The sequence below is a fragment of the Zootoca vivipara genome, chromosome 1 (genome assembly GCF_963506605.1).
Source record: "Zootoca vivipara chromosome 1, rZooViv1.1, whole genome shotgun sequence".
Classification (NCBI taxonomy): Eukaryota; Metazoa; Chordata; class Lepidosauria; order Squamata; family Lacertidae; genus Zootoca; species Zootoca vivipara.
In genome coordinates, this window is record NC_083276.1 from 104,799,603 (window position 1) to 104,814,350 (window position 14,748).

The 14,748-nt window shown below is 48.0% G+C and overlaps 1 protein-coding gene across 1 annotated transcript in view; it reads left to right on the forward strand.

Annotated features, from left to right (window-relative positions):
- The first annotated feature begins 776 nt into the window (after nucleotides 1-776).
- The window catches only part of GPD2 (glycerol-3-phosphate dehydrogenase 2), a 134,849-nt gene continuing 120,877 nt past the window's right edge, over nucleotides 777-14,748 (forward strand). The window contains exon 1 of the mRNA XM_060279958.1: nucleotides 777-845. The gene's annotated coding sequence lies outside the window, so the exon portion shown is untranslated. The remainder of the gene's footprint in view (nucleotides 846-14,748) is intronic.

Genomic DNA, 14,748 nt, shown 5'->3' on the forward strand with positions numbered 1-14,748 from the left:
GGGGTGGGGTGGGAGACATAGGTCTTGCCTGCTCCTCCGCACTTTTTCTTCGGGCTTGCTTGCCACAGTGAGCCACCGGGACGGATGCTCTCCGAGTGGGCAGTGCCAATGGCCAGGGAGCAAGTATTAGCAGGGGCAGGCGGGGCAGGGGCTAAAGGAGAAGGCACAAGCCATCACTTCCTGAGCTGGAAAAGTTGCTCGTCGAGGGAGCCCCGTGCCCACTCCACCCCCTGCTTTCCCAGAGCCCCAAGCAGCCAAAAATGGGGGGGGGGCGATTCACAGGCGTCTCCTCTTTCCTTCCCCCTGCGCCCCCGGGCCCACCCCCCGGGCCCACCCCCCCTCAATATTCCAGGTGGAGAAAAATGACCAGAAAGTGTCAATCCCCCCACCCTAAAACGCCCACACGCACCCACCCCTGAGAGATAACTCAGTTGGTCATGGGTTCGAGCCCCACCCTGGGCAAAATTTTCCTGCACTGCAACTGTACATTTCTATTATTCTACCCTAATGGGTGTAGCCAGGATTTTTGATTAGGGTAAAGGTAGGCTTTTGTTAGGGGGTGTCAGAACCTGAAATTCGTATTGGTTTGTATTTATTTGGGGGGGCACCTGCCCTTCCTGCCGCCCCTTGGCTACGCCCATATCTACCCTGCCTATGGCGTGACACCAAGCCCTTGCTCCTAAACTGCCAAGGTTTGACCTGATCTTACACGTGGGGAGGGTGACGACGGGGGCTTAGCAGTGCTGTGTGTGGAAACCTGGGACAAGCTAAAGAGCGGGGAAGGAGGGAGATAGTTGTGGAAATCGGCTACTTAATGGCCAGGTCTCCGGAAAGATCCTGCCAAGGTAAGCGTTTCCTCGAGCAGATCCTCAGCTTTGGTTAAGAAGACCGACCTGTTCCTTTTTATTTACCTTGGGGCAATCTGGTCACCCGGTGGCTACTTCGAGCGGTCTTCCCCGCAGAAGACCTGGACATCTTTTTTTTTTTCCTTACCCAAGTTGGAATTGGAAGGATATCCCCGACGGCCTGAAAATCCCCCCTCCCTTGTTTTGCTGAGAGTGGGGTGAAGGGTGTATATGGGCCGAGCGGGATTCCCTCCCGGACCGGCCAAGCCTCCTCCCCCCCGGCCCCCCTTACCCCGTGCTATTTTTAGGAACTCTATAAATAGCACGAGGGAGTTTCGCAGGGAGGCACGCGGGTGGTGGTGGTGGGGCTCCGGGGGAAGGAAGTGTGCGTCGTGTGCGGGGGGGGGGGTGAACGCTGACCGGCCACCTTAAGTTCTCCTCCTCCTTTTGCTGCTGCTGCTACTGCTGGCCCGGGCGAGAGGCAGCCAGAGGGCGGGGCGGGGCGGGGAGGAGGAGGAGGGAGGGGGAAAGCACGAGCCCAGCCGCGTCAGCCGCCGCCCGTGGGCTGGAGCGAACGAAAGGGAAAAAGTGAGAGTGGGGAGGGGAGAGCAGGCAGAAGGGGGCGGGGCCGCGCGTGACGCAAGGGGACGGTGCCATTGACGCAACAGGGTCGGGATGCGCCAAAAATAGCCGCGGCGGCGGCAGCAGCAGCGCCCAAGCAGCTTGGCCCGGCGGTGGCTGCTGCTCCATTGCGCGGAGAGAGGGGGAAGCAACAGCCTGCCAGTGGGCTGGGCTATTTTAAGGCTCCCCGAATCGGAAACTCGAAAGCAGCCAGAAAACGGGGGGTATTTTTATACCTTTTCCTGGCCTCGGCTTTGAGAGACTGCGAACCTTCCCTCCCCCTTGCTTTCTTTTATTTTTATTTCTTTTCGGTGAGACGTTTTGCTTGCCCAACCCCTCCCCACTCCCAACAACCGTGTGTGTGTGTGCGCGCGCGCGCGCAAGGAGCTGGGCACGATGGCTTTAAGGGTTTCCATACGGCAGATGGGACTACAAAGACGGCAGCAGCCCTTGATGTCTGTGTGCCTATCAGCGCGAGCGCTGTTTACTTACCGCTTTTGTATCAACTTTCTTCCAGATGTGGGTGGGGCTCGGCACTTATCTTGGCAGTAGCAGCAGCTGGCTACCCCGGGCACCCAGGGGTACAACTTTCTGCCTATATGGCCCTAAACTACACTGCGATCCCTTTGGGGGAACACCTTCTCAAAAACTATTGAGATAGATACCTATCTGTCCTTCCACCTTATGACTTGGGTATCTTGTATTGAGCCAACTCTAGTCGCGAAAGTTTTTTCTTCTTATGTTTGTTTATAGTAGAAATGATCGGTGCTTGTTTTATCTTCAGCAGTCCTTCTAAAAACAGAAACTGTCTTTACAGTTGCTTGAAGTTTGACCCATCCGCCTGGCACCTAACCCTACTGCGAAGGTTTCACAAATTAAGCATTTCTTTCTTTCTTTCTTTCTTTCTTTCTTTCTTTCTTTCTTTCTTTCTTTCTTTCTTTCTTTCTTTCTTTCTTTCTTTCTTTCTTTCTTTCTTTCTTTCTTTCTTTCTTGGTCTGATTTTTTTAAAGCATAGCATAGGATAGCATAGGACCATACAGAGGGGGAGGGGGAGGGGAGTTCACCCGGGCCGGAACAAACAAAAGGTCGCTAAACCTGTTCTCGCGTTTCCCTCTTAAACCCTGGTGAAGTTGGCCAATTACAACCATTAGCTACTGCATTTCTGCAATCCTGGCGGTAGAGGGCTCGGCTTAACAATCAATACAAGCAAGTGTATTTGGAACGGCCTAATAAAATCCGAGTGAGGTTTCTAACGTGCTTTGGAATACTTTCTCCAGAAGATAAGAGCTCTACATATTACGTATCTCAGTATCAAATGCCTGCATTTTTGGGTCACTGAAACAGTAGTTATTATTTCCTTGGATGTTATTGACTTGTAGATTCGTCAGTTTTGGTTGAGAATACTTAATAAAAGTATCAGAGAAGCATTTGTTATAATACAAAAGGGCTTGAATGGCAATAAGCACTTTTGGATTTATGAAAACCTTGTCTACACAAGGATTTTGAAATATTATTTTACTATGTTATAAAAACTATTTTACTGTGTTATATCATGGGATAGCCCACCATTGTCAATATACTTTATGGCATGGTGTTAATTTTTAGTTTAAATAATTATTTAAAATGGGTGTGTGTGCGTGTGTTTATTGCCCTGAGTAACTGTTAAGGAATGCTATATTATTTGTGTTATAACAAGAAGCGCTATTATCAGCGTGACTGTGGGATCTGGCGCCTAAGCATTTATGCTATCAAGGCTTCCTGTTCCATCACAAAGAAATCGCTACAACATCAGACTATCATATTTCAGTGTAAAGACCCTGCAATAGCATTTTGTTGATATACAGATTCATAATTATTCACATGCGTTGTGGGCAATTACTAATTTCCAACCCCGCAAATGAGACCCAGAAAAAGACAGCTCATCTCTCTTTACTGACAGAAGAAATGCAGTATGGGCAAACTATGGTCATACTAGTTTTTAAAATGTAAATGTACTGCTTTGTGTTTGACTGACAATCTAGCATAGGTATTTCGAGTGTGTATGTTACATTCTTAATATTAAATATTAAGAAGGAAAAACATTCCCCCGTTGTTACAGAATTTACACCTCAATTCCATATACTGTACCAAGCCTCACTGATTTCAGTGGAACCTATCTTCCTAATCTCACAAGGGTTGCGCCTTTCTTTTATGCGAATTCTTCAGGAAATTCAGAGTGGTTTCTGGGGGAAACTCTGGGCAGTTTCATCCAAACACTGTGATCCTTCTGTGGCCAGCTTAACTTAAACACCAACATATGCTCTCAGATCAGACCATTTTGTGGCTTTTTGTAATGGTGGATTTGATAAAGTATGTGGCAGGGCAATTCTATGCATATTTACTCAAGCTGCATTGAATTTAGTGTCTTTACAGTACCTTCTAAGTGGACTGCAAGATTAGGCAGTTTGGGTTGTATCTGACTGTCCAAGTCAGCAAACCCACTGAAATAAATGGGCTGAAACTAGCCATGGCTATTGATTTCAATTGGTCTACTCTGAGTAAGGCTGGTTGGATGCAATCTCAACAAAATGGGCCTCACTGCAGCCTGGCATCCAACTGCCAACACATTTGCTTACCATCCGAGTAACGCATACTTTCTTGTTTTATCTTACACTCAGATTTAAGCACCATTATTTGACCTCTGTTGTTCCATTAATTTCACTTAAAATGTAAACACTTTTAAGACAAAGGCATTAATGGGGTTATTTTTTGTATGCTGGGAAATTTCACAATGTGAAAACGAACACAAAATGACTAGTTATTACAAGAGTAAAAAACAATTTATACGCCAAATATAAATGAATCAATATAGAAGATGCAACTTTCCACTTGAAGTTTGTAATACATGTTTTATTTTGAATCATTTAAAACAAACAAACCACTCTATTATGCTTTATGTAAAGATTGATACACATTACCTTATCGGCATTAGCTGCTAATACTGCATTACAAATTATGCTTCGCCCCGGGGCAGATTATGAAAAGGCAGAATTTCCATGAAGCAGAAATGCATGAGATACACAGTTAACAACACCATTGATGAATGTTAGATTTGGTGCTATTGGACTCTAAAAAATAAAATCCAACCAAAACCCAAAAACTCTAGTTCTTTGTTACTGACAAAGCTATATTTTCAAATTATTATGGCTTTTGCTTTCCAATATTTTATCTAAAGCTTTATTTGCGAGAAGCATAAAACTGAGACTGATAAAAGCAGGTCTTCAGGAGGAAGTTGTGTGTGATGGATGAAAATGGAGAAAGAGCTCCTGTTTCTTTAATAGTTGTGTATAAAAGAGAAATTCAGTAAGTTACCCCTGCAGAAAATGAGGCATCTGCCAAGTTCCCTATTTTACACTACTTAAAATGAAGAGCACCGTATCCTCCAGGCCATGGTGCATTTGCAGGGTTTGCTTCTAAAATGCAAAACTCAACTGCATTTTTTTCTGGTGCTTGGGTCTCAGTAGCACATCAAAGCTAAACACCAACAAAAAGGCAGCTAGTAAAATATCTCAAATTATTGATGCATTATATGAATTATTTGGAAGAGGAATGCTCTGTGTTTCAGTAATCCCACCTCTCTTTCCATTGAGAAATTTACTAGATTTTGTGTAACCCTTCCATCCTAAACATAATTACTAATACGTAAGTGCTATTGATTAAATGGTGCTTCCAAGCAAAAGGCATACCTGTGCCTCGATGCTTGTTATATTGGCTATCCTATGCCCTTCTTGTACATTTTTAGAACTTATTTATAGCTGGGCCCTTATAGTGATAAGTCACATGCTAATTACCATATCTTTAGAATAGATATAATATAAAATTTCATTGCTCATTTTAAAGTTCTGAAGTTAACAACATAAACTTGAAGTTGGGTAATTAAGTAATCCTTATATAGACACTTATTAAAGTATTTATACATATTATCTTAAATCTACATCTATCATTTTGCCAATTAAAATTAGGACTTTAATTGCAATTAAGTAATTTAATTGCCAATTGAACAGCAAAATTGCTAAGTGACTAATTTTAATGCCTATTTTAATTACCAATCATGACTGGGGAGGGAGCTAATCAAGCAGTATCAGAGTAATGATGTGAAAAAAAAGACAGGGAGAACAAACACTCATGGCTCCATGCTCAAAAAGAAGCCTATGTTAAATAAATGCAAACAGTTTTATAGATGCAGCAAAATTCTACATTCTGGTATCTAAATACTAGAACACAGGACACAATTAAAAAATATCAGCCATCTGTTGAAAGTATTAACTACCAAGTACACTTTCACATTTTGTGCCGTAGTCCAGAACTTTCTCCCACTAAAAATCCAATAATTCTATATGGGAGAGAGATTGCCTAAGCACATGTAACCTTACAGGTCATATGTGGAATGATGTTTTAGAACAACTTTAGAAGTCAAAACTACATGCAAATATATTCTGTTCTGTTGGGAGGAGGGAGAGAACACCACAACATTAGCATCTTTCACAAATGCAATCACTTATTAAGATAGCTAATATATCAACGTGAAAAGCAGGAACGCTGAAATATTAATATGTCAGGAAGACAGCAGCTGTGGTTGTAATGAAATCAGAGTAAGGCTTACGGGTGAACCTGTGCATTTAGAATCCACAATACGCAACCAACGTTCAGATTCTTTCTGGTTTGCTCTGCTTCCCTTCACGATGAAAGACATAAGCACTTGTGTCATCAGCATTCCTGTCTGACAGTTTAGTAGATAAAAACCATGAATGATGAAATTTCCTGGGCCAACTGAAGGTCTGTTTTGGAAGGTGCATATTAAAATTCATAACTATTTTTTCCTGACGTTTCACTAAGAGCAATTTCCGCTTCAGCTTGTTAGGATGCTTCCAACTAATAATGGTTTTCTGTTCCTTTAAATGACTGGTTCTGCAGCCAAGCACTTAATGGAGTCCAATCTTATACTTCAGGGGTGGCCAACTCCCAAGAGACTCTGATCTACTCACAGAGTTAAAAACTGGGAGTGATCTACCCCCTTTTTTGGGGGGGGGGTTCAGGTCAAAGCTGTTGAGTTTTTTTAAGGAAGGGAAGCCCTGTTTTTTTGGGGGGGGGTTAGGTCAAACTTGTTGAGCTTCTTTTAGGAGGGAGGGAGGCCCATTTTTGTTTAGGGCTTTAGGTCATAGTTCAGCTTTTTTTAGGGAGAAGGAAAATTTTGGGTGAGCTTTTTTTAGGGGTGCCAGTGATCTAGCAGTGATCTACCACAGAAATCCAGTGATCTACTGGTAGATCACAATCTACCTGTTGGACATGCCTGTTATACTTATTTAAAGAAAAACTTCTCATTAACTAAATTCTTTATCTATGTCAGGACTGCACAACTATGACCATGAAAGGTACCGCATATTCCGGCGTATAAGATGACTGGGCATATAAGACAACCCCCAACTTTTCCAGTTAAAATATAGTTTGGGATATACTGTACGTATAAGACGACCCCCGACTTTTGAGAAGATTATGCTGGGTTAAAAAGTAGTCTTGTACGCAGGAATATACGGTAAGTAGGGCTTTTGAGATAAATAATCCTGCATTGTTTGTATACATGACAACAGAGCTCCTCAAAAGGCTTTTACTGGCTCCAATTCAATTGTAGACGTTTACCCAAAGGGGTTTCTCCACTAAACTGCAATGTGAGCCCAGTGGCTTCTTCTGCATTGCAAAGCATCCTCACTAGAGAAGGCTGGAGTGGAGGGGTAGGGATTCCAAGTCCTCCTCTGCTGCACAGTTTCCTCCTGAGGGCATTTTGCAATGGAGAGTGTCACAGTGGCCGGAGTGGACTACTTCAGAGTAACGACGCTACGCAGCTCTGCATTTTATTCTTTTATTGGTGCTGCGTATTTACAGTGCTCAAGTCATTGCTATTTACACGGAGCGATGTTGTCAGTCGGTTTCAGAACCTCCTAATGGCTTTTGGCGCGTCTTTCTCCAACACAAAAGCTTTGGCAGACCCATCCTCTTGCCCCTCCTCTTCCTGCGTAATTCTGGAGTTGGAGGGATGGGTCTTCCCCCCTTGCTTGCCCCTTCCTGTCCCACCTGGGACCCTGGCTCCTCTACCTTGCCTGAGCCTCGGACACGACTTCCTGCTTCCCCACTGGAATCGGAACTCTCCCTGCTTTCCCCTTTGCTCGGGGACGGGCTTGAACTCAGGAGGGGAGGGACTTCGCGATATCCCCTGTCCCTCACATCCACCCCCCTCCCAAGCTCTCCTTCACCCCTCCCCAGGCCCCCCCCATGTGTCGGTGACGACTGGAAGCCTAAGAACTCAGTGCTCTCCGAGCCCGTTGGTGTGAATACCTCCCCCCAGTCCTGCGAGCCCCCCCCTTCCGCCTGGGCGGACGGGAATCCCAAAAAGTCCGTGGCGTCAGAGCTGGTGGGGGTAAAAACGTTCTGCCAATCTGCTCCTTCCTCTGACTGGGTGGATCTCGGTGACACCCATACCTCATCCTCTGGTTCCTCAAACTCCGCTTCCCAGCGCCATGGTGAGCTGCTCTCCCGTGCCTCCTCCTCCTCCCCCTCCCTTTCCATGTGCCAGGGCTTGGGTCTGTGGGGAAAGAGGGCGTGAAATTCTTCCACCAAGAATTCCTCCTGTATCTGAGTGGCTGGGACCCATTCATTCTGGGACGGTGGAGCATCCTCCCATGCCATGAGGTACTCCAGTCCCCCCACCCCCCACCTTGAATCCAGGATGGCCGTGGCCTCATTGAGTTGCTCCCTGCCTTCCCTCTCCCCCCCTCCCTCGGGGGTTTGTTCGCTGTCTCGGAGCCTGCTGCTTTCCCTGTACGGCGACAGCAGCGATCTATGAAACACTGGATGCACCCTCATGTCCTCTGGCAGTGCCAGCCTGTATGCCACCGGGTTTACCTGTTGCGTGACCGTGAAGGGGCCCAGCCTTTTGGGTGCCAGCTTTTTGCACCTCCCTCTGGTGGGAAGGCCCTCCGAGGACAACCACACCTTGTCCCCCACCCTGATGACCTCCCCTTGTCGCCTGTGGCGATCTGCCCCCTTTTTGTACGCTTCCTTGGCCCTCTCCAAGTGTTCTCTGAGCTGCTGGTGCACCGTCTCCAGTTCCTCTGCCCAATCCTCAGCCTGTGGGCCCTCCTCCTCCTCCTCCTCCCTCTCCCTCTCTGGGAAAGATCTGAGGTCGCGCCCGTAATTGGCCTTAAAGGGCGACACCCCTGTGGAGACGTGCACTGCATTGTTGTAGGCAAATTCTGCTAGTGGCAAGCGATCCACCCAGTCCGTTTGCCGCTGGCTGACGTAGCATCTCAGGTACTGCTGCAGAATGGCGTTGACCCTCTCCGCTTGTCCGTTGGTCTGCGGGTGTCTAGCCGTCGACAAGCTGACCTCCACCTGCAGGAGGTTCATGAGCCGCCGCCAGAACCTGGAAACAAATTGGCGGCCACGATCCGAAATAACCCTTAAAGGTAATCCATGCAGTCTGAAAATGTGATCAACAAACAGTTTGGCTGTCTCTTCTGCCGAGACTGCCCTGGCACACGGTATAAAGTGACACATTTTGGACATAAGGTCCACCACCACCAACACTGCAGTCTTACCCCTGGACGAAGGCAGATCTGTGATGAAGTCCATGGACACCACTTCCCACGGCCTGTGTGGTGTGGCTAAGGGCTCCAGCAACCCTGGTGGCGCTGCTCTGACCACCTTCGCCCGCTGGCAGGTGGTACAGCCCCTTACATAGTCTCGAACATCTTCCCGCACCCCTGGCCACCAGAAGTGTCTCATGACTAGGTGAGCGGTTTTGTCCCTTCCAAAATGCCCCGCTGTAGGGTTGTCGTGCATCTGCTTGAGGACCGTACGTCGAAGCTGGGTGGTGGGTAGGTACAGCGCACCCTTGTAGAAAAGCAGCCCTCTGCGTTCTGCAAAGTCTTTTGCCTGCTCCCTCCCCCCTCTCAGTTCTCTGAAGATGCGGTTGGCAAATTCATCCGCTGCCGTCAGTGCTGTGAGTTCTGCCTCGCTCACCACAGCTGCTCCGCAGGACCATGCCGACGGGGGGAAAATGTGCCTTGGGGCTGGTGGCGCCTCCTCCTCCATGTACTCTGGCTTGCGGGAGAGGGCATCCGCCCTGACATTCTGCTCCCCCGGGATGTAGTGGATGGAGAAGTTGAAGTTCGAGAAGAACTCTGCCCACCGTATCTGCCGCTGGTTGAGCACCCTGGCAGTTCTCCAGAACTCCAGGTTCTTGTGGTCTGTGCACACCTGGATGGGGTGCTTCGCGCCCACCAGGAAGTGTCGCCAGTGCTGGAACGCAGCGTAGATCGCAAGAAGTTCCCTATCAAACACTGTGTAGTTGCGTTCAGGCTGTGTCAGCTTCCTGGAGAAGAAGGCACAGGGTCTCCACTCCCTGTTGGCGTCCAGTTGCAACAAAATTGCGCCCACAGCTTTTTCAGAAGCATCTGTCTCAATGCGTAGGGGCGCGTCCTGCACCACATGGAACAGGTTTTGGTCTGAGGCGAACACTCTCTTGAGGCTTTCGAACGCTGCTTGCGCCTCTGGTGTCCACTTGAACTTCTGCTTGCCTCTCAGGCAGTCCGTGATGGGAGCCGTAACGCGAGAGAAGTTCTTGATGAACTTCCTGTAGAAGTTAGCGAAGCCTAGTAGGCGTTGGGCATCTTTGCGCGTCCTGGGGCTGTGCCAGTCCAGGATGGCCTGCACCTTGTCCTTGTCCATCGCCAGCCCCTTGTCTGACAGCTTGTAGCCCAGGAAGTCCACCTCTTTGGTGTGAAACTTGCACTTCTCCAGCTTCACATACAGGTGGTGCTCCTTCAGGCGTTGCAACACCTCTCTGACATCTTTCACATGCTGCACTGGGTCATTCGAGTAGATAAGGATGTCATCTAGGAAGACCAAGCATTTCCTGAAGAGGAGGGACCCCAGGACGTGGTGCATGAAGGCCTGGAAGCATGCTGAGCCCCCTTGCAAACCGAAGGGCATCACCAGATATTCAAAAGAGCCCAGAGGCGTGAACATCGTGGTTTTCCATTCATCTCCTTCCCGGATCCTGATCAAGTTGTACGCCCCCCTTAGGTCCAGCTTGGTGAAAATCTTGCCCCTGCGTGCCGCTGTCAGGAGATCATCCACTCTGGGCATGGGGAAAGCCACGGGCTCTGTCACCGAATTCAGCCGTCTAAAGTCCACCACAAGACGGCGCTGTTGCGTGTCTTTCTTGTCCACCCAGAAGACCGGGCTGCCCCCTGCTGCCTTGCTTTCCCTTATGAACCCCCGCTTGAGGTTCTTGTCGATGAAAGCGCGCAGATCCTCCAGCTCCTGGTCTGACATGGCGTACAGCTTGGCTGGGGGTATCGTCGCCCCTGGCACCAGGTTGATCTGGCAGTCAAAAGGCCTGTGCGGGGGTAGGTGGTCGGACTCCGCTTCGCTGAAGACCTCCTGCAGGTCCCAGTACTGCTTGGGTATTGCCTCACCCCCTTTGATATGCATGGTGGCCACCGTGGCTATCGGAGGCCCCTCCCCTGGTTGGTGCTGCATGCAATGTTCCAGACAAAAGTCTGACCCAAACGTGATGCACCTCTGGTGCCAACTGATGGAGGGGTCGTGGCGCGCCAGCCAGCTCATGCCCAAGACGATGGGGGGGTCTGAGATGGTGGTGACGTTGAACGCCAGTGTCTCTGAGTGCCTTCCCACCGTCATTCTCATGGGGGGGGTTTGATGTGTGATGGCCCCTCCCAGCAGCTCCCTGCCGTCAATGGTTGCTACGTGCAGAGGAAAATCCAACTGCAAAAGCTGGATTTGGTGCTCTTCTGCAAAGCTTCTCGAGAAGAAGTTGGCGGACGCCCCACTGTCAATTAAGGCGAGGACCGTCAGGGGATAGCCATTTGGGAGCGTTAGCGTCACTTCTAGAACCACTCCTGCTCTGGGAGGGGTGGGCTGGCCCTGCATCTCTCTGTGCGGGTGGGCGGGCTGGGGCTGTTGTCTGCTGACTGTGCCTGGCTGCTGCCCCTTGTCTCCTGCAGCCAGGCTTTCCCGTTTCCCTGCTGTGGTGCTGCGTCAGTGGGGGAGGGCACCACCGTTCCCGCCTTTCCTTGCCACTCCCTGCGATGTGGGCAGTCTCTGACGAGATGCTGGGGTGAGTTGCAGAGAAAGCAATTCCCGCCCCTTCCCTCCTTGCGTCTTGGCGCCGCTGGGGTTTGAAAAGCCCGCGCGCGCGCGCTATCAATCTGCATGGGCTCCTGGTCCTGGCTGGCTCCAGGCGTGGCCTGAAAGGGTTGTTGAGGGAGTGGCTTCTCCTGCGACCGTGGGAACCAAGCCCGCTTTGCGCGCGTCGCTTGCTTGTCGTTCCACCGGGATTCCTGCCTCACCCCCACCGCCAGAGCTGCTTTGCTCAGCTGATCCATAGTACTGGGCTTTGGACCTCTCGAGAGTTCATCCTTCACCTCCTCGCTCAAACCCAAGTAAAACGCAGCTTGCATGGGAGGCGAATCCAAAACCCACCCCAGTCTGTGCACCAGCATGGTGAATTTCGCCCAATATGCGCGAACTGTCATATTTCCTTGGCGTAAATTATGCAGTTCCTCCTTAGTCTGGTCCAAATGACTATCGGACGAATACATCGTCCTCAAACCTTCTAGAAATTGTTGGACATTTTTCATGCAAGGATTCTTGGTTGCGATTAATGGTCTTAGCCACTCCCTGGCTGCTCCGGTGAGATGTTCCACAATAAATGCTACTCTGTGCTCATCATCGGGGAACTCATTCTGGTGCAGCTCAAGAGCATACACGATCTCAGTCTCAAAGCCCTGAAACTCCTTCGGGTCTCCATTGAACTTGCTTACAAGGGTCCCTGCTCTCCTTCCTGGCAGCACTTGGACTTGGGGAGCCCCTCCCGCCTTGTTTTTCTCTGCATCCAGCTTGTTTTGGAGGTCTACCGCCACCGCCCTTAAATGCTGCTCTTTTTCCTGGAGCTCTCTCACCTGTTCCGCAAGTTGTAGCCGGTCGTCCTGGACCTTCTTAGTCTCCTCTTTAGCTGCCTTCAATTCTCCCTGCGCCTGCAGCGACAGCTGTTGCAGTTCTAGCTGGGCTTGCTCAGCGATCTGCCGCCACTTCTCCGCCTCGGACACGCTCATCCCGGCAACTCCGAAGTAGCCCAAAAATGATTAGGAGGTTGCTGTCACAGTGGCCGGAGTGGACTACTTCAGAGTAACGACGCTACGCAGCTCTGCATTTTATTCTTTTATTGGTGCTGCGTATTTACAGTGCTCAAGTCATTGCTATTTACACGGAGCGATGTTGTCAGTCGGTTTCAGAACCTCCTAATGGCTTTTGGCGCGTCTTTCTCCAACACAAAAGCTTTGGCAGACCCATCCTCTTGCCCCTCCTCTTCCTGCGTAATTCTGGAGTTGGAGGGATGGGTCTTCCCCCCTTGCTTGCCCCTTCCTGTCCCACCTGGGACCCTGGCTCCTCTACCTTGCCTGAGCCTCGGACACGACTTCCTGCTTCCCCACTGGAATCGGAACTCTCCCTGCTTTCCCCTTTGCTCGGGGACGGGCTTGAACTCAGGAGGGGAGGGACTTCGCGATATCCCCTGTCCCTCACAGAGAGGAAGCCATCCGGCTGTTGTTACACATGGGCTGGGCCTTAAACTCTTATGGAGCAAATAGGGAAATAATGTTTAAAGATGTTGATACAAGTGTTCATGTGAATAGATTATGTGCTTCTAAAACCAGATCTATATTGCTATTTTTAGCAGCACAGGCATTACTACGTCCATTTTTTACACCTGTAGGTGTGAAATAATTATTTGCACAGTTCATTATGTAGGCATTGCAACCAGACTTTGAGTGACTGTAGCTGCGTGGGGCAGTTCCCACAGACCTGAGTATGTAATAGTCCGAAAGAACACTTGGTTGCAAACTAAAAGGACAACTTCGTCCACTCTCCTACTGAAGTCACATAGTGGACTTTGAAAATGAAAATGACTTTCCCTTCCTTACTAAGACTAACCATTTTTTATGCCAGCAGAAATCAGCATCTATGATTCTTCAAACATACTGGACATAGCTGCCAAGTTTTCCCTTTTCTCGCGAGGAAGCCTATTCAGCATAAGGGAAAATCCCTGTAAAAAAGGGATAACTTGGCAGCTATGATACTGGATATTGATTGTAGCATGAATTGCAGTAAGCATGAATATCCTGTTTGGCAAAGTCTAATATAATACAATGTTGAACAACTTTTATACTATTCCTTGTAATAAATTACAGTACCACGTGGAAAGGAATGTAAACAACTATTTCATTTCTCTATGTTGGGGCAGGAACTGTATGCATTGAAAATATAAATGGAAGGAAATGTGCAGCAACGTAAGAATAATTCTAAATGCTGTTAGTCCTAAAATATTCTTCTTCTCTCTCTTTTACAGCCTGTCAGAAACAAAAATTACAATCAATTGCCGCTTTGGGTAGTATTGCCCGGCAAGCTTGACAACCTGACTGAGTACAGCCATGCAACTCAGCCTTTGAGCTCTGCAGAACCTTCATTTCAAGACTGAATAGTATTTTTCTTCTAACTGTACGTTAGTGCATAGAAGCTGTGGCAGACAAAGGCAACAAAAACAGATATGTTAGGAATACTGTCCAAGGCAATAGGATTCTAAGGAATGTTATTCTATAAACACTGGGCGATATCCGAATAAGTAAGAGTAAACTAATGAGAATCAATCAACAATTTACTTAAGTCCATTGATTTTGATGGGTTTGCTCTGAGTACGGATATCACCATTGTCAAAAAATGTTTTGGAAAGGCTTAACATACTTAATAGGCCGAGATATATTTGCTAATGAACAAGTCTGGCTCACTAAAGCCTATATATTACATACCTTTTATACTTCTATGAGGACAGCAAGCCGCTTTCTGTAAAGTTAAATTTGTATGATTAGATGATATAAGTATATTTGTCCATCTGAAACAAGAGAGATATGTATTTTTTTATTTTTAAAAACACCCAGAAAAAGTAGCTCTAAATGAAAATAGAAAAGATTTGCTATCAATTCTATTTTTTTTTAATATCCTGCTCTTATTCTTTACTACTATTCTTTCTGCTCTTTCCCCCTTCCAGAAAATGGTACATGGAAAGAAATACACAGAATAGGATGGCAATAATATTGCATGGTTACATTTAACATAATTATTCTTTATACAGTACCGTCAAATTATACTACAGAAGAGTAGGCCATGT